This window comes from Sus scrofa, chromosome 17 (genome assembly GCF_000003025.6).
Source record: "Sus scrofa isolate TJ Tabasco breed Duroc chromosome 17, Sscrofa11.1, whole genome shotgun sequence".
NCBI lineage: Eukaryota > Metazoa > Chordata > Mammalia > Artiodactyla > Suidae > Sus > Sus scrofa.
This window is the reverse complement of record NC_010459.5, coordinates 46,339,973-46,362,114: the sequence shown is the minus strand read 5'-3', so window position 1 is coordinate 46,362,114 and position 22,142 is coordinate 46,339,973. Positions and strand designations below refer to the sequence as shown.

At 42.4% G+C, this 22,142-nt stretch overlaps 1 long non-coding RNA gene across 1 annotated transcript; it reads right to left on the bottom strand.

Annotated features, from left to right (window-relative positions):
* LOC110257369 lies at positions 661 to 21,621 on the bottom strand. Its single transcript, XR_002339913.1, has 3 exons — positions 21,486 to 21,621; positions 5,675 to 5,840; positions 661 to 968 (listed from the first exon to the last, which is right to left on the bottom strand). It is a non-coding gene; the product is annotated as an uncharacterized LOC110257369 (long non-coding RNA).

Genomic DNA, 22,142 nt, shown 5'->3' with positions numbered 1-22,142 from the left:
CCAAGTACTGCAGACTGAGCGGACTGAATAACAGGAAGCTACTGTCTCACAGCTCTAGGAAGCTGTGAGCAGGTATCTGCAGGGCCCGTTCCCTCTGAAGCCCCAAGGGGAGGATCTTTCCAGGCCTCTCCTAGTTTCTGGTAGTTTCTTGGCTTGTGGCAACATAACTCCAATCTTTACATGGTGTTCTCCCTACACGTGCATCTCTCTGCCTAGATGTCCCCGTTTCATGAGGACACCAGTCATTTTAGATTACTGACCACTCTGCTGACCTCGTCTTAACGAGTTACATCTGCAATCATGCCATTTCTAGAGAAGGTTATAGGAGTTCCCATTGTAGCTCAGTGAAAACAAACCAGACTAGTATCCATGAGGATGAGGGTTCAATCCCTGGCTTTGCTCAGTGGGTTAAGGATCCAGCATTGCCATGGCTGTGGTGTAGGCCAGCAGCTGCAGCTCAGATTCAACCCTAGCCTGGGAACTTCCATATGCCACAGGTGTGGCCTTAAAAAGCAAAATAAATAAATAAATAAATAAATAAGGTTATATTCTGAGATACCGGGGCTTAGGACTTTAACACAGGAATTTGAAGGGGACACAATTCAACTCACAACTCATGAACCCGGGCAAAAATAAGGACATTGTCCAGACCACAGAAATGACCGAACATCTTCCATGTTAGTTTCTTAGAGCTGCCATAATAAATGATCACAAGCCGCATGGCTTAAAACCAAAAATTTATACTCTCACAGTTTTGGAGGCCAGAAGTGTGAAATCCATCTCACCAAGCCAAAATAAAGGTGCAGGAAGTGCTCGGCTCCCTCCGGAGGCTCCAGAAGAGAATCCACTCCTTGCCCCTTCCAGCTTCCAAGGGCTGCCAGCACCCCTTCGTTTGTGGCCACATCACTTCAATCTTCAATGCCAGCATCTTTGAATCTCTCTCAGCTCTGTCTTCACATCATCTTCTCCTGGGGGGTGAGGGTGGGGGCTCAGATACAGAGAGACAGAGAGGGTGCGTGTGAACCTTTGCCTCTCCCTTCTACGGACACTCGTGATTGTATTTAGGGTCCCCTTGCAAGATGGTTAATGACCTCTGCAAAGACAGTTTTTTCATGGAAGGAATTTTTTCACATACAGAATTCCAGGTGCCAGAGACTAGGATCTGATATCTGTGGCAGCCACTATTCAGCCGACTACACCCACCATCGTAGCTAATCAAGGTGACTGCTGCTTCCTTATGGACAGCAGCATGATCTCCCTTCATCCCCCCCCCCACTTCCCAAATAGTATTTATTAAAATTTCTGGTCATAGAATGACTTCTACTTCCGGTAAGCATCCAATTCAGAGAAAAGCCTTGTTTCCTTGAAATTGCCTCAAAGTCACTCAACACAATACCAAATCCTTTAACACCTCTTAGAAGGTTCCTGACACTCTCCCATGATGTATGGCCCCTCTTGCAGCAGTGACTCTTTAAACCCGACTTTATTCAACTAGAGGCATATCCATGGTGGTATTTAGCAGGGGAATATTAACAGTAGCATAAGAACTATAGGAACTATTACAAAGACAAAAATGCCAAGTTGGTCCATATGAGCGTGACATCATCAAAATCGGCAGCGTAAGAATCTCCATAAACTCTTTCCTCCAAAAAAGCAATGCGAACTCTGACAAAAACTGTCAGAATCAGCTACTTCAGAACTCTAGAAATTAACCAAGTTTGCTGCAACCCAAGGGGCATTTTTTTCCCCAAGAAAAATAATGAATCTTGATAAGAACAGTGAACTTTATGGCATTTGAACTTGTCCCAGTCCCATTTTCCGCCCTCCAGCCCACAATAGCCTTGACAAGTAACAGCCCATAATCACAGGGAAAACCAGCAGCCCCACAACCACTGGAGTAGTCAGAACGGAGTTGAAACTTTTCAAAGCTCCATTATCAGAAAAATCATCATTATTTGATCTGCCTGGCCGTCCCCTGGAAAACTCTACTCGTAAGGTTCCTCTTTATCCGACCTGGCTCAGAGCTCCCCCAGTAAAGTCTCTTCTTCCCTCCCCAGGCTGGGGTGGGGTTGAGGGGGAGTTGTCAAAAACAATAAGCAGCAATTATTTAACATTATAGCTGCCTGAGGGAGAGATGATGGATGGTTTGGGCAAACACCTTAAGCTGGAGAATGAGATTCCACAGAGTTTCGAAAAGAAGGCCTATGTGCAAGATCAGGAAAGACATGAGAATGCCCTCAACTAGCACCTCTGGCTAATAATGAGGGTCCCTGCAACCCAAAAGTGAAGGCTAAGCCAGTGCCATAGACGGTTCGGCTGAGTATTGGAAGCACATCCCGAGATACATATACAACCCCTTGGCAAAGAATGGGAGACTTACTGGTTCCAGGCATTGAAGGAAATCTCTGTCTAATCAACACTGACCCCTAAGCTGAGAAGAGACTTCAGTGGCCACAAACAACAAAACACACAGACTTCATATAATTAGTCCAGGAAAGTCACTAAACAAATAATAACAACAATAACAACAACACAGCAAAAACAACAGACCCTAGGAAGAAGGGAGAATCTGATGTCCAGTTGTCCCATTATGTTATTTAGAATGACCAATTTCCAACAAAAACAACAAAAATTATAAGACATGCAAAGAAACAAGAAAATATGGCCAATACACAGGAAAAGAAAAGAGTCAATAGAAAGTGTCCCTGAGAAAACACAGATGCTGGACTTACTAGACAAAGCCTTTAAATCAATTCTTTTTTTTTTTTTTTATTTTTTGGTTGCACCCATGGCATACAAAAATTCCTGGGCCAGGAACCCATGCCATAGGAGTGACCCAAACCTCATGCCACAGGAGTGACCCAAACCACAGCAGTGACAATGCTGGATCCTTAACCGACTAAGCCACCAGGAAAATGCAACCCTTTTCAATATATTCAAAGAACCAAAGGAAATCACATTTAAGAATTAAAGGAGGAGACATTCCCATTGTGGCTCAGTGGTAATGAACCCGACTAGTATCCACAAGGATAGGGGTTTAACCCCTGGCTAGGCTCAGTGGGTTGAGGATCCAGTGCTGCCGCAAGCTGTGGTGTAGGTCACAGACATGGCTTGGATCTGGCGTTGTTGTGCCTGTGGTGTAGGCCAGCAGCTGCAGCTCTGATTCAAACCCTGGCCTGGGAACTTCCATAGGCCATGGGTGCAACCCTAAAAATAAATAAATAAATAAATAATTTTTAAAAAAAGAATTAAAGGCAAAAGAAGTCTGAGGTGACGTCAGTAAGACGGTGAAGTAGGAGATTCTATTCTTCATACTCACACAGAAACGCTGATTTTGACAACCATCCATAGATGGGAGTGCCTGTGTGGGAACCTGGGAATCCAGTGGAGAGATTCTGGCACCCAGTTCAAACAAAAAATGTCCAAGGAAAGATGCCTTGAAAGGGGTAAGAAATAGTTTCATTTTACCCACGTCACCCCTCCCCCAAGCTGGCATGGCTCAGTGCCAAGAAAGACCTTCATCAGCCACCAGTTTCTCCTAGGGGGAAAAGTAAGAGCAGGGTAAACACATGGCTTTTCAACCTCACAGGATGTTGCCACTTCTGCCTCGCCCCACCCAGACCACTGAGAGGATCAGCATGACTAAGTAGTCTGGAGGGAGCGAGGAGCAGAACGGACGGGCAGGGGCTCAAAGCCACCAGTGCACAGATCTCAAAAATCAGCCACAGATGTGACTAGCTAGCTTGCAGACTCTACCAAGAGGCCTACCCATGAACCTCATGAGATACCTCACCTGCAGCCACCCCCAACTAGCTGGTGCACACCTTCAGCACTCCAAACATGTCCTCGCAACACTGCATGCGAGCCTCCTCAGACAGTGTACACACACGCCCCCAGATGGCACACACACCTCTCCATGGACAGCGCACAGACACTGGCTGCCAGCTCAACGCTGCAGGACTGAGAAAAAGAGTACAACCTTGAACACTTTGGGGCACTGCCCTGGGGAAAATAAATGGGAAGCTCTTAGCCTCCATCCTGACTTTGCAGGATTGAGAGAAAGCAAAAAATCTTAAGATTCTCCCTTAAAGAGAGAACAAAAAGATGGGGCAGAGGCATCCGCAGAAAAAGCTTAAGCCTCCCCCAAAATTTCTAGCTGGGTGGACTGGTAAAGGTCTTTCTCTCGTGAAGCAGTCAGTAAAGACAAGAGGAGGGGATTGCTTCTTCAAATGTGAAGACAGCAATACAAGACTTTAAGGAACTTGAAGAATCAAGGAAAAAAAATACCATCAAAGGAACAACACAAAGCTCCAGCGGCTGACCCTAAAAAATTAGAGATCTATGAATTTCCTGACAAAGAATTGTATTTTATTTTATTTTTTTTTATTTATTTATTTATTTATTTTTGTCTTTTTGTCTTTTCTAGGGCTGCTCCTGCGGCATATGGAGGTTCCCAGGCTAGGAGTCTAATCGGAGGTTGTAGTCGCCAGCCTATGCCACAGCCACAGCAATGCCAGATCTGAACCATGTCTGCGACCTACACCACAGCTCACAGCATTGTTAACCACTGAGCCATGGTGGGAACTCCTCCTGACAAAGAGTTTTAAATTCACCACCTTAAAGAAGTCCAGTGAGGAATTCCCGCCATGGCTCAGCAGAAACAAATCTGCTAGTATCCATGAGGATGCAGGTTCAATCCCTGGCCTCGCTCAGTGGGTTAAGGATCCGGCATTGCCATGAACTGTGGTGTAGGTCACAGATGCAGCTGGGATCTGGCATTGCTGTGGCTGTGGTGCAGGCCAGCAGCTACAGCTCTGATTTGACCCTTAGCCTGGAAAACTCTGTATGCTGCAAGGGTGGCCCTAAAAAGAAAAGAAAAAAAAAATTCAGTGAACTAAAAGAGACCACAGATACTCAACTAAACAAAATCAGGAAAATAATACATGAACAAAATGAGTTGTTTAACAAAGAAATACAAACCATTAAAACAAATAAAAGTCCTGGAATTGACAAATACAATAACTGAACTAAAGAATCTGATAAAGAACTTCAAGAGTAGACTCAGCGAAGAGGAAGAATCAGTGAACTCATAAAACCATCATTTAAAATTAGCAATCAGAGGAAAAGAAAGAAAATGCCTACATGACATAGGACACCAATAAGAAAGTATATATTTGTGTGCACATTATAGGAATCCCAGAGAAAGAAAAAGGGGCAAAAAGCTTATTTAAAGAAAAAATGACACTGGGATGGACTGGGAGTTTAGGATTAGTAGATGCAAATGATAACATTTAGAATGGATAGACAATAAGGTCCTACTGTAAAGCACAGGAAGCTATATCCAATCTCCTAGGATATAACCATGACGGAAAATAATATTAAAAAAAAAGAATGTATATATATGTATGACTGAATCACTTTGCTATACAGCAGAAATTGGCACAACATTGTAAATCAACTATATGTTAATAAAAAAATTAAAATTAAAATTAAAAAATGACAAAAAACTCAAATCTCTGGAGGGAAATGAACATCCATATCCATGATACTCCAAAAACCCAAAATAGGCTGAATATGAAGAGACTGTTAATGTGACAGCCTATAATCAAACTGTCTTTAGTCAAAGAAAGAGAGAATTTTTAATGCAACAAGAGAAAACCCACTCATCACATACCAGGGAACCCCCATAAGATTATAAAAGGATTTCTTGGAGTTTCCTGGTGGTCTAGAGGTTAAGGATCCAACATTGTCATTGCTGTGGCCCAGGTCACTGCTGTGGTGCTGTGCTGCAGGTTTGATCCCTGGCCTGGGACATCTGCATGCTGGAGGTAAGGCCAAAACTAAAAAAAAAAAAAAAAAAAAAAAGATTATAGAAAAAATACATTACATACATACTAGAAAATCAATAGAAACAATCAACAAAACTGAAGGTTTTCTTTAAAAGATAAACAGGAGTTCCCATCATGGCACAGTGGTTAATGAATCCAACTAGGAACCATGAGGTTATGGGTTTGATCCCCGGCCTTCCTAGGTGGGTTAAGGATCCAGTGTTGCTGTGAGCTGTGGTGTAGGATGCAGATGCAGCTCGGATCCCGTGTTGCTGTGGCTCTGGCAAAGGCTGGAGTCTACAGCTCCGATTAGACCCCTATCCTGGGAACCTCCATATGCCACGGGAAGCAGCCCTAGAAAAGGCAAAAAGACAAAAAGGCAAAAAAAAAAAAAAAAAAAGATAAACAAAATAAACTTTAGCTAGATCAAGAAAAAAAAGAAAGATTACTATGAACAATTATATGCCAACAAACTAGATAACCTAAAAGAAATGGATAAATCCCAAGAAACATACAACCTACCAAGAATGAATCATGAAGAAATGGAAAATCTGAACAAATAATGAGTAAGGAGATTGAACAGTAATTTAAAACCTCCCAACAAAGGAAAGCCCAGAATGGCTTAACTAGTGAATTCTACTAAAAATTTAAAGAATTAATGCCAATCCTCAAACTCTTCTGAAAAACTGAAGAGGAGAGCACACTTTCAAACTAATTTTGAGGCCAGTATTATCCTGATACCAAAGCCAGATAAGTATTCTATATGAAAAGAAAATTTCAGGAGTTCCCGTCGTGGCGCAGTGGTTAACGAATCCGACTAGGAACCGTGAGGTTTCGGGTTCGGTCCCTGCCCTTGCTCAGTGGGTTAACGATCCGGCGTTGCCGTGAGCTGTGGTGTAGGTTGCAGACGCGGCTCGGATCCCGCGTTGCTGTGGCTCTGGCATAGGCCGGTGGCTACAGCTCCGATTCAACCCCTAGCCTGGGAACCTCCATATGCCATGGGAGCGGCTCAAGAAATAGCAACAACAACAACAACAAAAAGACAAAAGACAAAAAAAAAAAAAAAAGAAAAAAGAAAGAAAGAAAAGAAAATTTCAGGCCAATAATCCTGAGGAATACAGATGCAAAAAGTCCTCAACAGAGTATCAGAACATTGGATTTAACAGCTTATTTAAAAGATCATACACCATGATCAAGTGGAATTTATCAGTGGGATGCAAGAATGGTTTAACATACGTGAATGAATAAATGTGATTCACTGCATTAACAGAATGAAGGATAAAAATCATCTGATGCAGAAAAACTACCTCACAAAATTCAACATCCTTGTATGATAAAAACTCTCAACAAATTAAGTATAGAAAAGAATGTACCTTAACATAATAAAGGCCATATATGACAAGCCCATAGCTAAAATCAGTCAATGATGAAAAGCTGAAAGCTTTTCCCCTTAAGATCAGGAGAAAGGCAAGAATACCTATTCTCACCCCTTCTATTTAACATAATACAAGCATAAACTGCTTAATTGTGCTTCACTTTATTGCGCCTTTCATACATTGCAAGTTTTTTTGTTTTTTGTTTTTTGTCCTTTTGGGAGGTTCCCAGGTAGGGGTCGAATTGGAGCTGTAGTTGCCAGCCTACACCACAGCTCACAGCAATGCCAGATCCTTAATCCACTGAGCGAGGCCAGGGATCAAATCTGCATCCTCATGGATGCTAGGCAGATTTTTTCTCCTGAGCAATGATGGGAACTCCCATATACTGCATTTTCTACAAACTAAAGGTTTGTGGCAACCTTGCATTAAGCAAGTCTATCAGCACCATGTTTCCAAGAGCATTTGCTCACTTCATGCCCCTGCATGACAGTTTGGCAATTCTCACAATATTTTAAACTTTTTAACTATTATTATATTTGTTATGGTGATCTGTGATCAAAGATCTCTGTTGCTACTATTGCAAAAAGATGACAACTCACTGAAGGTTCAGATGATGGTGTTAGCATTTTTTTAGCAATAAAGTATTTTCTAATTAAGGTGTATACCTTGTCTTTTTAGATATAATGCATATTTAATAGATTACAGCATAGTGTAAACATAACTTTTATGTGCACTGGGAACCACAAAGTTTGTGTGATTTTTACTGTAGTATTTACTTTATCATGTGGTCTAGAACAAAACCTGTAATATCTCCAAGGTATGCCTGTACTGGAAGTCCTAGCCAGAGCAATTAGGCAAGAAAAAGAAATAAAGGGTATCCAAATTGGAAAGGAAGAATTAAAACTTCCTGTTTGCAGATGATATAATCATATATATACATAGAATAACCTAAAGATTTCAACAACAACAAAAAAAAACCTGTTAGAAACTATAAATTATAAAATCTTAGGCTAAGATCATACGGCTTGACCCTCTAAGTCATGGGCTGCCAACCCAAGAGAGCATCCAAAAGACCTGGGCTCCAACTTTGCAGATTCTGATCTAATCTGTCTGGGCCCCTCAGATTCTAATGAGAAGCCAAAGTTAAGAAGAAAGTCTTGAGAGATTTTCAAGCAGGGAAGGGAAATAATCTCATCTTCAAATCCAACACTATGCAGGGAATGAGGCCAGATGTGGCCAAGGAGTGAATGGGATGGCAGAAAGGGGGGTAATCAAGAGATCCAGGCTCCCATTGAAGGGAGGACAGGAGGGCAACAGTGCTGGGGTTCCGTGATGAAAAAGCTGAGTTGTGGTTACACTGCTTTGAAGTAGGCAGAAAATCTGAGCAGGTCGTCGTACAACTCACCCCTTCCAACACAAACAAATGCACACGCACACACACACATTCAGCCTTTCCTCTCTCAAGCCAGCTGCCCATCACAGTGCACTGCATACACACACCTGCACAGTAAGTCAGTGCACAGGCTGAGATCTCCAGCCTTATTTAAAAAAAAAAAAAAAAAGTGCTTGTACACAACACTTGACAAGGTGAGTCCCAGCCCAAAAATTTCTACTGTATCAGTTTCCCCAGAACAAGAAGACAAGCAGTAGCTTCTAGAAGGAGCTTCAGGCTCCAACAGTTTTACCTTTTCTGAGAATCAATTGCTACTTTTTATAAACACCGGGTGGGGGCTGGGGGAGATAACACGGGAAGACGGTGGCTAAGCTATAGCTCATTATAGGCAAGCCCTGATACTGAGAGGAGGAAAAAAATCTGGTTTGTACTATCTTCAAATATCACAGTGTTGTGACTTATAACAGCATCCACTGTATCTTGTTTCATTACAACTGCCAAGGGGGGGAAAAAATTGAATTACCATACTAATGTCATCTCTTTTGGTGAAACCTCTGATTCAGGTACGTGGATATAAAATACATCATTAGTTGCTTTTAAGCTTGTCTTTAATGATGAAAAAGCATTTCAGGGCATGAGGGAGAGACAACCAAACTCAGCTGGCTGGCAAACACCGGGAGCCTCTTGCAAACTACAATGTGACAGTGCAGTTTCTTTCTCCCTCTGAGATGACAGTTAATTCCAGACCAGGAAGGCTGTCAAAAATGCTTAGTTCTGCTCCACTTGAGTTAATTACCGGCCCTGGGGCAGGCTGCCCTCCACTCCTCTGCTAATGGGGCTGGGCTCCAGGTAAAAAATCCATTTGCAAGAGTGTTTTCCTTGCTCCAGATCTAATTTATTGAATATCAAATATTTATGCCAATGCAATTAAAGTGACAACATTGCCCTCCCTTCTCCCCCACCCCCAGTCCGAAGCAAGCCCAGGCTTGCTGACGGAATGCTTTATCCTGTCACCATAGGGTAGAAGTTTTGCTTGAGCTTTTAAAGCAAGAGCTTTGAAACCTCTTCAACCCCCAAAGTCGCCTGGGATTCTTTATCTGCTTTTGTAAGCAGTCACGTGACAGGCTGTGGAGCAATGGCTTGGAAGCTAGGGCAGAAAACAATGAAGAGAAGGGGGTCCCCAACTGTGGTTTCTTTCTCTCTCTTTTTTTTTTTTTTGTCTTTTTAGGGCCACCCAGCATATGGAGGGTCCCGGGCTAGGGGTCAAATCGGAACTGTAGCCTCTGGCCTACACCACAGCCACGGCATCGCCAGATCCAAGTCGCATATTCGAGCTACACCACAGCTCATGGCAACGCTAGATCTTTAACCCACTGAGTGAGGCCAGGGATCGAACCTGTATCCTCATGGATGCTAGTCAGATTCATTTCCACTGAGCCATAACGAGAACGCCCTGACTATGGTTTCAATTTCACCAACATCCCCTCTGTTCCCCTGTGTTCCAGGCACCACACTAGGCCCTATGGGCGAGCAAAAGGGAGTAGACTTGATCCATATCCCAACAATCTGCTGGCCTGACAGAGGGCACCACTCAGGGCATGTAGAGAAGAGGTTCTAGAAACAGGTCCTATTGATAGATCTCAAGTTTGGGGTCTCCAAAGCTTAAAGGCCACCCAAGGCCCCCTCCTTCTCAACTAGACTGAACTGTAGAAAGTTTCAGATCCAGCCAAGCATATTCCATCTTTCTCAAAACTCTAGTCCAGCAAGAGGGCCTCAGACTGTCCTGACTCTGCAGCCCTAGTGCATTCCCCAGTGGGAGAGCACCCAGCCCCATCATCACCCCCATGAGTCCCTTACACCATAAATGAGGTGACCTCTGCCCCAAATGGAGGGCTGAATGGTAAAGATGGGCCAATGACTAATTTAATGTGTATCCTCCCCCACGTTTGCCCTGAAAATGTGAGAAGGAAATGCACTTGGCTACAAGAGGACTTCTCTTTTCTTCCCTGAAGCAAGGGAGCTCAGTAAAGCCCAGACCAGCAGGGAATACCAGGTCTGTGGCTTACTCGAGGTTGTGCTATGCCCTCTGGCTAGTGTCTTTTCAGGGCCCTTGGTGTCTACGTTCACCTCTCCCTTCCTGCAATGGAACCAAGGTCTTTGGGTCCAACTGGGTTTCAAAGGAGAAACAGGCATGCACAAGGTGAACCACAAGGCTTAGGAGAGGGAACACGGGACCTTGTGTTCAAAGAACTGAAAGTAGATTGATTTTTATTGGAGCTTGAATTGCAAGGGAGTGAGCCTTGGGAATATAAGCATCAAATGAGGTAATCTAAGCATGTTAGAGAGTGTCAGGTGCTGGATAAATGTGAATTACTCCCCACATCACAAAAGTACTGGGGAACCAAATGATATGTTATATGCATGCTTGCATTACATAAATTGTAGTTGTTACAAGATACTTTGGCAGAAGATGGATTAAGCATAATCCATGCAGACAGATCAGAAAAATATGTATCTTTTGCTTCTTTTGCTCTTACTGTTTTAGAACGGTTTGTAAACTGAGAATTTGGATGGGTGTTTTTTTTTTTTTCAGATGAACATACTGTACCCAACTTTTACACTCACTGTTTAGATATTCTTGGTTTCCTGCCACTGCAACACCCATGCTTTAGACCTGAAGCTTTGTGATTGTTTTCGTTGTTGTTTTGTTTTTTTTAGGGCCACACCCGCGGCATATGGAGGTTCCCAGGCTAGGGGTTGAATTGGAGCTACAGCTGCTGGCCGTAGCAACGCCAGATCTGAGCCGTGCCTGCAAACTACACCACAGCTCATGGCAACACCAGATCCTTAACCCAATGAGTGAGGCCAGGGATCGAACCTGTAACCTTATGGTTCCTAGTCAGACTTGTTTCTGCTGCACCATGACAGAAACTCCTGAGATCATTTTTTATGGCCAGATAATTCTTTGTCTGTGAGTGTGGGGAAAGAGGGTTGGGTATTTCTATCCCCTTCTATATCTTCAATTACGACTCCATGCAAAGACATTATCATATGACACCTAAACTACTGCCCTAATTTCTTAGCTGTCTGTTCTGTCTCTAGCTTCCTTTGCCTCAAAATCAGCTTCTTCTTAGCTGTCCAAATATCAGTATCATTTTGTTGATTAAAAGTAACTATACAAGAATCTCTGCTGTGGCCACTGTGATAGGACAAGAAAAAAAAGAGGCAAAACTGTTGGCAGGAAGAAGTACATTTATCATTATTTTCAGACAATATAATTACATATCAGAAAACAGAAAAGCTATTCAAACTAATGGGAGCTCAGTAAACTAAGACGTCAACTAGTAAGAAAGGGCAGTAAAATGGTCTAATACAAAATACATTTGTACAAAACATTAGTTTTCCTATATAGTAAGAACAGCCAATTAGAGATATGATAGAAAAATATGACTTATGATATATACCCGGGTACCTTGTTGACATCTTCATAAGAATGTGTCACAGAAACTTCAGTGCAAAAGTGAATTTATAACTTCCACTAAAATCTGCCCCTTTTCCAGTGCACCCTAGCTCAGTGGGGGACCTTCCGTTTCATTTACCTATTTGCACAAGGCAGACCCCGAAGGTTCATCTTTGCCTCCTCCCTCTCTCACACCCTGAGAGTCACCAAACTCTGACAAGCGTGTCTTCTACACTCACCTGCTTCTCTCTCCAACCCAACAACCTCCACCTCTAACCCAACTGCCTCCATCATCTCTCACCTGGACAACTGTCATAATTGCTCACTGTTCTGCTCTTTTGAGTTCCTTGCTCTCTCCAACCTGTCTCCACAAAGCAGCCATAAGGATCCTTTGAGATTTTTAAGCTAAATCCCTTGATGGTATTTTCAACTAGCTTATAAACCTCACATCCTTACCGTATCCTCCACAGCTTTGCTTCCTGCAGTCCTTGCTGATGCTTCTAGCCACTTGCCTCCTCACCCTGTGTGCTCTAAGCCACACGCAGCCTCCATTGTGGTTTCTCATCTCTTTGCCACCTCAGAGCCTTCACTCTGTATTCCCCCCACCCCCAGGGGTGGGGGTGGGGATAAAGATCACTGACCTTCCTTTAAGAAGGCTGGTTGGGCCGAGCCAGGGGATCTGAGCCCTTGACAGAGATCGCCCCTCTCCCTGAGCCTCCCCTTCCCCATCCGCAGCATGAGACGGTTGACCTTAAAGATCTCTCTGGCATTCCATGACCTGAAGCTTCAGGAAGAGATGACAGCAGTTGAACGGGTGGAGGAGGAGAATGGGAAATGGGAAAAGAGGAGAGAGGAAATAGTCTTGAGGAAGAGAGCACAGAAAGAGAAGCTAGGAAACGACGGGTAACCACTTTGGGGATATTTAAAACACTAAACGCTATCACTTTATTAGCAGAACAACTCAGATTAAATCTTAACAGCATGGCCAACAAGCACATGAAAAAATGCTCAACATCACTGATTATTAGAGAAATGCACAGCTGCTACTAGGTACCACCTCACACCAGTCAGAATGGCCATCATTAACAAGTCCACAAATAACAAATGCTGGACAGGGTGTGGGGAAAGGGGAACCCTCCTACACTGTTGGTGGGAATGCAAATTGGTACAACCACTATGGAAAACAGTATGGAGGTACCTCAGAAAACTAAATATAGAACTACCATGTGACCCAGGAATCCCACTCTTGGGCACACATCTGGACCCAACTTTCCTTGGAAAAGACACATGAATCCATATGTTCATTGCAGCGCTATTCACAACAGCCAAGACAATGAAACAACCTAAAGGTCTGTCAACAGATAAATGAATTAAGAAGATGTGGTACACATACACAACGGAATACTACTCAGCCATAAAAAATAACAAAATAATGCCATTGGCAGCAACATGGTTGGAACGAGAGACTCTCATACTAAGTGAAGTAAGTCAGAAAGAGAAAGACAAATACCATACGATATCCCTTATATCTAGAATCTAATATACAGCATAAATAAACCTTTCCACAGAAAAGAAACTCACAGACTTGGAGAACAGATTTGCAGTTGCCAAAGGGGACAGGAAGGGGTGGGGTAGACTGGAAATCTGGGGTTAATAGATGCAGACTATTGCCTTTTGAATAGATAAGCAATGAAATCTGCTATATAGCACTGGGAACTATATCTATATCTAGTCACTTGGGATGGAGCATGATGGAGGATAATGTGAGAAAAAGAACGCATGTATGTATGTGTGACTGGGTCACTTTGCTGTACAGTAGAAAATTGACAGTAGTTCCTGTGGTGGCTAGTGGTTAATGAACCCAACTAGAATCCATGAGGATGCCGCTTTGATCCCTGACCTCACTAAGGATCTGGTGTTGCCATGAGTCGTGATGTAGGTCACAGACGCAGATCAGATCTGGCGGATGGGATCTGGTGTCACTGCAGCTGTGGCATAAGCTGGCATCTGCAGCACCGATTCAACCCCTAGCCTGGGAACCTCCATATACCATGGGTGCAGCCCTAAAAAGACAACAAAAAAAAAAAGAAAAAAAAAATTGACAGAACACACTGTAAACCAACTACAATGGGAAAAAAAATTATTTTTTTAAAAATCTTAACGGATTTGGGACCATCATAATAATCTGGTCATAAGGAGAGGAAACGCCAACCAATTTGTGGTATTTAAATATTAAATACATGCAGTCCATAGATGAAACCATTGGGCGAGGGAAGAACTGGGAGAGTGGGAATAACATATACACACTACTGTATAAAACAGGTGATTAATGAGACCCTACTGTATAGCACAGGGAAATCTACTCAATACATATGACTGACTGACTTTGCTGTACACCTGAAATGAATACAACACTGAAAATCAACTGTACTCCAATAAAATTAAATTTTTTTAAAAATGAAAAAAAGATAAATATTAAATATATGCACTATATTGAAAATCTGATTCTACTCCATGAAAATACTTAATATGATCCAAAACAAAGAAGAAAAAAATGAAACAAAATGTCATTCATCCACATAAAGAGCTTCTAGGTAGCCAAAGGAAAGGACACAGTTCCTTCCTCTCCGGGCTTCCAGGGACTCCTGGTTGCCTACTCAAATATCCTTCTCTCTTCCTACCAGAATTGGGGAGCAACATATCCAGTTAAAATCTTACATTTCCCAGTTTCCTTTAGCCAAGAGGGATGGCCACATAGCATTATCTAGCAGATGATATGTAAGAAAAAATTGCTGGTTGGACTTCAGTGATATGTCACTAAAGGCAGGACAGACTGTGGCCATATGTCCTTTGCTTGTCCTTTGTTTTGTATGCCTTCCCCTCCTTCGGCCATCTTGTAACCTTCTTCAACCACCTTGTGACCTTGAGAGGACAACCAAGGAACAGGCCAAGAGAACCAGAGACCTCTATTTAAATCCCAGCTCTGCCACCTGCAAACCCTATGAACTTGGACAGTTCATTTAACCTCTCTGAGCCTCATTCTTGTCTACAAAATTCTTTCATAATAATATCTATTTCTTGACATGAAACCATTGACATGAAATCAATTATCTTCTACATGAACGAGAAACTTCAACAGCTCCAGCCTTGAAAAAAATTACCTTTTCAAAGTTGTAGGCCTATTTTACTGATCATTTGAGGAATCCTGTCAATCTGTAATTCCACATTGTTCAATTCTGGCAATTTTTCTTGAATTATTTATTTGATGGTGCCTTTCTTTTCATTTTCTGCCTATTCTCACTCTTGAACTCCTATTATTTGGATGTTGGACCTCTTAGTCTGTTTCTCTAATTTTCTTATCTTTGGATAAGATCGTTCATTTTTCTTATCACTATAGCAGGCAAAGAACCCTAAGGAGACAGGCGCCATCCTCCCCCTTAGAAGGAAGTGAGGAATTTAAAATAATAAACACTTCTTCTCTAGTACACGAACCAAAAAAACCTAATCACTTAGAAATTTTTAAGCGCCTTTCTGGATAATATATGAGTTAAAGAGGAAAAAATTAAACTTCAAATAGACTATTTAAAAACAATGAAAAAGAAAATTTGGAGTTCCCGTCGTGGCACAGTGGTTAATGAATCTGAGTAGGAACCATGAGGTTGCAGGTTCGACCCCTGGCCTTGCTCAGTGGGTTAAGGTTCCGGCGTTGCCGTGAGCTGTGGTGTAGGTTGCAGACGCAGCTCGGATCCCGCGTTGCTGTGGCTCTGGTGTAGGCTGGTGGCTACAGCTCCATTTCGACCCCTAGCCTGGAACCTCCATATGCCGTGGGAGCGGCCCTAGAAATGGCAAAAAGACAAAAAAAAAAAAAAAAAAAAAAGAAAGAAAAAAGAAAATTACACAGAAAATCTTATGGGATGAGGCAAAGCTGATTCATAGGCAAATCCATAACCTTGAATGCCCTTATGATTAGTCAGAAAAGCATGAAAGGAGGTAAAATAAACATTCACTCAAGTAATTTGTTTTTTTATAAAAGATTAAAATAACTGAGAAGAAATTTGGAAAATGTAGTTAAAGCAAACCTTGGTGATTAGTAACCTTAACAGTCAAAAACGCAGTAGAACTAGTAAATTTTTAGAGTTAGTTCATGAAATAGCTTTGTTTCCACCGAAAGGGGAAGTGTAAATAAATGTTACAAATGCAAAAAAGGAAACTAATGATTTCAAAACTGTAAGTGGACTCTATGCATAATTATATGCTAATACTCTCAAAACCTCTGTGAAATGGATTCTTTTCCGGGAAAACTTAATATACCAAAATTTCCTCCAGAAAAATCAGACTACCTGAATAGACCAACAACAAAAGATAAAATATAAAGAAAGTTGTCAGAGTATTGCTTCCAAAAATGGCTTCCAACCTCAGACGATTTCATGGGTGCATTATTTCAATCTTCCACAGAACAATAACTTCCATGTAACATAAATCCCTTCAGGATATGAAAAAACATGTACCTCTTATTAGTTCCTTCTACAAAGCTAGCAAAACTATTGACATGAGCTTTTGGCTGAATCTCAAAAACATTATATTGAGTGAAAGAAGCCAGACACAGAGTATAAACCATATGATCTCATTTATATGAAGTTCAAGGATGAACAAAACTAATGTCTGGTGATAAAAATTATAGACGTGTTTGCTGGGGGTGGGGATAGAGGACTGCCTAGAAAGAGCCACAGGGGAACTTTCTGGGACCATGAGAATGTTCCATAACTTGATCTGGGTGACGGCTACTGAAGTGTGTGTATTTGGCAAAATTCATTACGTTGTAGCCTTCAGATTTCTGCATTTCACTGTATGTAAATTATACCTCGATAATACACTCTAGGGGAAGAAAAAAATCTCATAACCAGGACTTAAAAGACAGCCAAGAAAAACAGCAGGATAATCACACTTAATACGCTGTCTATGCAAAAAGACTACACAAACTATAGATAATCTTGCAATAGATTAGAAGAAAAACACATATAAAAATTGCAAGGTTGTTTCAACATTAAGAGTCTATTTCTACAATAATTCAAACAAGAAAAGGCAAATTATCATTTTGAAATTAGTTTATAAAGTTCATTTATTCATGATATTAATCCCTAATAAACTCAGATAAAAAAAGATAATACGGAGTTCCCGTTGTGGCTCAGCAGTAACAAAACACGACTGATATCCATGAGGATGCTGCTTCAAGCCCTGGCCTTGCTCAGTGGGTTAAGGGATCTGGTGTTGCCATAAGCTGTGCTGCAGGTTGCAGATGGGGCTCAGATCCTGCGTTGCTATGGCTGTGGTGTAGGCTGGCAGCTGCAGCTCGGATTCAAACCCTAGCCTGGGAACTTCCATGTGCCATGTGTGCAGCCCTAAAAAAAAAAAAAAGAAAAAAAAGAAAAAAGCTAATACCTCAACAGGATAAAAAGCATCTATCTCAAACTGAAAGCCAAGTCATCCTTAACAGGGAACCTCAAGAGGCCACCTCACTAATGTCAAGAACAAAACGAGTCTGGCTGCTGTTCCCACTGCTATTTACTATTGTTCTGAAATTTCTAAGCAATATAAAAGGACCAGAAATAGATATGAATCATAAGTATAAGGGAGAAAGACAAAAGTATCATTTTTAGTCCATGATAATATTGTCTTTCTAGAGAACTCAAGAGGGCCAACTGAAAAACGATGTTTGGACTGACTACAAAATAAATATACAGACACAGGTAAGGATGTTCACTGAAGCACTATTATGAAGAACAATTGGAAACCACCTAAATGTCTAATAATAGGAGACTGGATTAATAGAAGTGTCCACACCCAATAGAATACTATGTAGCAGTTAAAATGAATTAGGTAGATATAAAAATATTTAGCGAAAAAGAAAATGCAGGATGATATACACAGTGTGGAACTTAAATGTTTGAAAACACTAAACTATACTGCTTGGAAAATGCAAAAATATGGATGTGAAAAATACCTACCAGCTTCAGTGATTACCTCATGGGAGCGAGGAGGGGGAATGAGATGGAGGAGAGAGGGCAAGGGGGCTTCAACTATGGTTGGACCTTTTTTAAGGAATAAAAAGAGAAAGAGGGGGGCAAACTCGCTTCATCTGACAACCAGACCCAGTGCGCCGGAAATAAGCTCCAGAAAATTCCCTGTGCCCATAACTAGTTAATCCTCCACCCTCACCCCAGCAACCACTTTCCGATTTGTTATCAGAGGTGAGTTTTTTCGGTTCTTGAAGGTTTTTTTTTTTCCTTGCCGTGCCCAAGGCCAGGGACTGAAGCAGACCAGAGCAGCATCCCGAGCCACAGCAATGACAATGCCAGATTTTCAACCCACTGAGCCACTGAGGAATTCCTTGAAGTTTACATAAAAGGAATCATGGGCTCCCTTTCGGGCCTTCCTTGGTCCCCCTCGGAAGACTGGCCTCCTTTAGGACATCCAGTCTCTGGCACAGCCCCGTGGCAGCTGAGACGCAGTTGAGGACGGCACACCCCAGCGCTCTCAGCTGCCATGCAGGCCAGGGATGCAGCCTATCTTGGGCTGCTCATCTCCACACACAGAGCAAGCAGCCAGAGGACAGGGCTCCCCTCCTGATACTTTACAGAGATTTGCCTGTGGTACCAATCAGAATACTGCTGTACCCGTAGGACAAGGCCATGGGGAAAAGACTTCATCACAGCACGGATAGATCAGGGCTTCTCCACCTCAGCACAACCGACACTGGGGACCAGGTAATTCTCTCTTGCGAGGAGTGTCCTGGACACTGTGGGATGTTCAGCAACATCCCTGGCCTCTACCCACTAGAGGTTGGTCCCCTGCTGTGACAACTAAAAATATCTCCAGACATTGCCAGATGTGCCCCCCCGGGGAACAAAAATCACTCTTGGCTGAGAACTACTGTGACAGAAGATAGATTAGATGCGGGGAGGGAGGGAAGGGAGACAGGGGTGAGTTCAGGGTTTTTTTCCTTACCTAGGAGTAAAATCATTACGATACATGCATTAGGATTGGAAGAAACAAGGAAACTGCATGGAGGACATGAAAGAAAATCTTCATGGTTAGGAAGCAGTCCAGGTTCAAGGGTGGGAAAACAGTAATCCAAACCTATTGATTCTGCTCAAAAGAATATGTAAGCTTAATGGAACTGCAATTGAAACTTGGCTGGTAACCTTCTGGAACTTAAAAAGGTTCCGCTACAGGAGAACAGACTTGTGGCTGCCCGGGGGAGGGGCTGGGATTAGCAGATGGAAGCTATTACACACGGAGGGGATAAAGTTCCTACAGTACAGCACTGAGAACTAGATTCAATGTCCTATGATAAACCATAATGGAGGAGTTCCTGTCATGGCGCAGTGGTTAACGAATCCGACTAGGAACCATGAGGTTGCGGGTTCGATCCCTGGCCTTGCTCTGTGGGTTAAGGAGCCAGCGTTGCCATGAGCTGTGGTGTAGGTCTCAGATGCAGCTCGAATCCCTCGTGGCTGTGGCTCTGGCATAGGCCGGCAGCTACAGCTCTGATTCAACCCCTAGCCTGGGAACCTCCATATACCTTGGGAAGCAGCTCCAGAAAAGGCAAAAAGACTTAAAAAAAAAAAAAAACTATAATGGAAAAGAATATTTTTTTGAAGAGTGTTGGAGTTCCCTGATGGCTCAGGGGGTTAAGGATCCGGTGTTGTCACCGCTGTGGCTCTGGTTATAGCTGTGGCAAACTTTCCATCCCTGGCCCTGAACGTCTGCATGCTGTGGGCATGGCCAAAAAAAAAAAAAGGGTGTATGTATGTGTAACTAAATCACTTTGTTGTACAGCGGAAATTGACACAACGTTGTTAATTAACTACACTTTAATAAAAAAATTTTCTTAATGTTACTCTAAAGTGTGAACAGAAAAAACAAGAGGTTGAGCAATGAAGACAATTTTCAAATAATAAATAAATAATGGATTTATCTACCAGATATTAAATGGGTTATAAAATTGTAATAATTAAAACAGTGTAGAAGATAGACATAGCCATGAAAAAATTAAAAGCCTGGAAACAGGCCCTACTCTATGTAAGAATATAGTATCGATTAAGGTGGCATTTAAATTAATGAGAAATGTTGTGGAATGCTCAATAAATGGCTGAAAACCATCAAGAAGTTGATGCAGGAATAATTCTTAACAATTTGGGGCCAGGAAAAACATCCAGGCCTTGCACCATACATCCAAATAAACTTTGTGAATCAGAGTTATTATTTTAATTAAACTATAAAAAATCTAGAATAAAATATAGGTGAATATTTTTCTATAGTAGGAGACGAATGGCTTTCTAAGCAAAAGGAGAGACCAAAAAGGAAAAGATTGATACACTTGACTACATTAAAATGCCAATCTTCTCTATATCAGGAAGCACCACGAAAATAAAATTCAGAGAAACTATTTCTCACATGACGAAAAAATATTTCACCTTGCCTCTAAATCAATATGATAAGGATATGTCCTTCCCATTGTTTAAATGGACGAAAGGACAGGACCACGCAATTCACAAGAGATGAAAGAGAAATGGCTGAAAACCATCAAGAGGTTAATCTCCCTAGAAATCCACGTTATGCAAATTAGAACAGTAAGAAGTCATCTTTCACTTATCAAATTGGTACGGATTTTTTTAAGGTCACACCCAGCGCTTGGGACTTTCCACATCCTTTCAAGAGAATGTTAATTTATGAAAACTTTCCGAAAAGGAATTTGACAACTATTTTCAAAAGCCTTAAAAATTTCTTGTACACCTAGAAGTTTCACACTTACACCTCCAGCCCGGAACGCACCCCTGAATTCCACAGGTGGATTGCCAACCACCCTCCACCACTTCGGTTTCTCACCGGTGCTTCAATGCACCACATTCAAAGCCAAGGTCCCCATTCCAACTGCCCCTCTGTGCCCCAAAGCTGTTCCTCCTATGGCCACCTCCTCTCAGGAAAAGATAATTCTACCCTCCCCATTGTTCAGACCCAAAACCTCGACATCCCTGACATCTTTCTTTGACTTCAACCCTGGGAGCATTAAGCTTCAAAATAGGTTCAGAGTCTACCCCTGATCACCATCTCTGTAACCAAGCAAGGTTTGCTCCCCACCTGGCACAGAAGCCAGTACTTTGGCGTTTGAGAAAATAAAGAGCTTTAGGAGTTTCCGCTGTGGCTCAGCGGTAAGGAACCCAACCAGCATCCATGAGAGAGAGAGAAAGAAAGAAAGAAAAAGAAAGCAAGGGTAAAGGGTTATTGCAAGGTCGACCAGCAAGGAAACAGGAGGCAAGACCCAACCCTGTCTCGTCAATCTAGGGTTGGCGCGAAATTTAAGGTGTTAGGGAAATTTCAAACTTGGAAGCTGACTGGCTAGTCTCAAATCAGCACATACAAGCTACCTGCGGTGCTGGAAGCCAGATTTTCCTTATTGAAGGACTTCTCACTTCATTAAGGGGTCCGGTGGCAATATTTCTCTTCCACAGACAGACGATTCCGCTTCCTGGATCATCGCAGAAACAAGGATTTCCGTGTTGCACATGCGCAGTGCTCTGTAAAATAGCTCAAGGTTTGATTAATCGACAACCTACTTAAGGAGGCAACACCAGTTTAAGCTGGTCAGTGCTTTATTAGCCATTTCACACCTCTATCACCGACACCCTGTTCCAAGCACCATCATTCCTTACTCCGACCATTGTAACAGCCCTGCCTCCACTTTTGCCTCTTCCAGAACATCCTCAGTGTGACAGCCAGAAAGATCCTTTTGTAGCCTGAGTCAAACCAAATCACTCCTTGCTCAAAACCCTCCATTGGCTCCCATCTCAGAAAAAAGCAAAGCCCATATAAGGCCCTATAAGATGGTGATATTGTGATATATAAGAAAAATATGTGGAGTTTGAATTGTGGCTCGGTGGATTAAGAACCTGACATAGTGTCTGTGAGGATTCAGGTCCCATCCCTGGCCTCGCTCATTGGTTGATCCAGTGTTGCTGCAAGCAGCAGCCTGGGTTGCAGATGTGGCTCAGATCTGGTGCTGCCATGGCTGTGGTGTAGGCCAG